Source organism: Macadamia integrifolia, chromosome 8 (genome assembly GCF_013358625.1).
Source record: "Macadamia integrifolia cultivar HAES 741 chromosome 8, SCU_Mint_v3, whole genome shotgun sequence".
NCBI classification, from domain to species: Eukaryota; Viridiplantae; Streptophyta; class Magnoliopsida; order Proteales; family Proteaceae; genus Macadamia; species Macadamia integrifolia.
The window spans coordinates 33,996,321-33,997,902 of NC_056564.1; the positions used below are offsets into that span (position 1 = coordinate 33,996,321).

Here is a 1,582-nt window from a genome sequence, read left to right on the forward strand (position 1 = left end):
AAATACAAACCACTTTGCATATATCTAGAAACAATAAACTTATTATTCAAACAAATGGTGAGAATGATATCAAAGGAAAAAACATAATTGCCTTTAACTAACTTAGAAACAAAATAAGGTTCCTTTTAAAGCAAGGAACATGATAACAATCCTTTAATAAAATCGTAGTAGAATCAAATTATAAACTAAAGTCTCCAACAATCATTGCCATAGCTTCAACTCCAGTGCCCATCTTAAGCCGCAGTTCATTCCTGTCAAGCCTTCTTGTCATCTTGAACCCCTACAACATATTACAAATGTAGACAGTGGATCCAGTATCCACCAACCATGATTTGGATTGTTCAATAGACAAGCTTAACTTATAAATGATAAGAGTAGTAGAATTACCTTCTTTAGGATTTTCATATGACTTCTTCTTCAAAGTAGTCAGGTATACACGATAGTTCCTCTTCCAGTGGCTCTCTTTCGTACAGAATAAGTATGGACCCTTAGGTTCTTTTTTATTCTTCTATATCTTCCCACCCTTGTTGGCCTTTTTCTTCTTCCATTTATTTTTGGAAGTTGAAGACTTGACTTCTGTAGCATTGACTTCACCATTTTTCTTCTTTTGAGCTTTCTCTGCCTCTTACAACATATTGCCTAGCTTAGTCAATTCAACATCTAGTTTGTTCATATTGAAATTGCAGATAAATGAGCCATAGGTTAAGGGAAAGAGTTCATAATCACATTCCTCTTATATTTAAGAGTGAAGGAGGTATCTTGGGATTCTATTTCTCGAATAGATTTTGCATCTTCATCACATGATCGATTATTGGAGTCCCTACCGTCATCTTGGTATTATGGATAAGACCAACGAGCTCATGATGCTCGTGCATGTCAGTTTGATTAAAAGCTCCTTGAGCTTATCCATCATACCCATTGGTAGAGATTATGGCTTTCACAGATTCAGTGATCATTTTGTTAACCGATCTAAGAATGTACAGCATTGCGTTAGAATCCCTTGAGTGAAAGTACTCATAGGCCTCTTACTGATTATAGTCATCACCAGTGGGTTTTTTGAGAGCCTCCTCCTCAAAAGTTGGAGACAGATGTTCTGCTGTCACACCCCGCCTCCACTCACTTGAAGGCTGACGACATGGACACGCACACGTGTCCACAATCCATCTAGGATCCACGATGTAGTACTTTAAGTTCATAAGATTATGAAATGAATTCTAAAATCACATACTTATAATATAAACAAAATATATCAATTGGTGATTTCTGTTGATATTTACCACATTTACACAAAAAGAATGTTTTCACATCTTGATCATAATTACAGTTATGCCCGCATAGGGCTACATCTGTTACATACAAAAAGAATCAAAAATAGAAGATGATACTCCCATCCTTAATGTGCTCCAAATGCACAATCATCGCACACGCATCCATCCTCATGTGTAACCAGCTCCTTATCCCAGAGGTCACCTCTGTAGAGAGCTGAGATCTCGATCATAGTTTCCAAAGGATTTTCTGAATCAACATCTAAAAAGGGGCAACAACGGGGGGTGAGCTTCCACGAAGCCTAGTGAGGGGTAAC

The 1,582-nt window shown here is 37.3% G+C and overlaps 1 long non-coding RNA gene across 1 annotated transcript; it reads right to left on the minus strand.

Annotated features, from left to right (window-relative positions):
* On the minus strand, positions 1 to 604 carry LOC122086397. Its single transcript, XR_006142401.1, has 2 exons — positions 388 to 604; positions 1 to 280 (listed from the first exon to the last, which is right to left on the minus strand). It is a non-coding gene; the product is annotated as an uncharacterized LOC122086397 (long non-coding RNA).
* Positions 605 to 1,582: the final 978 nt, after the last annotated feature.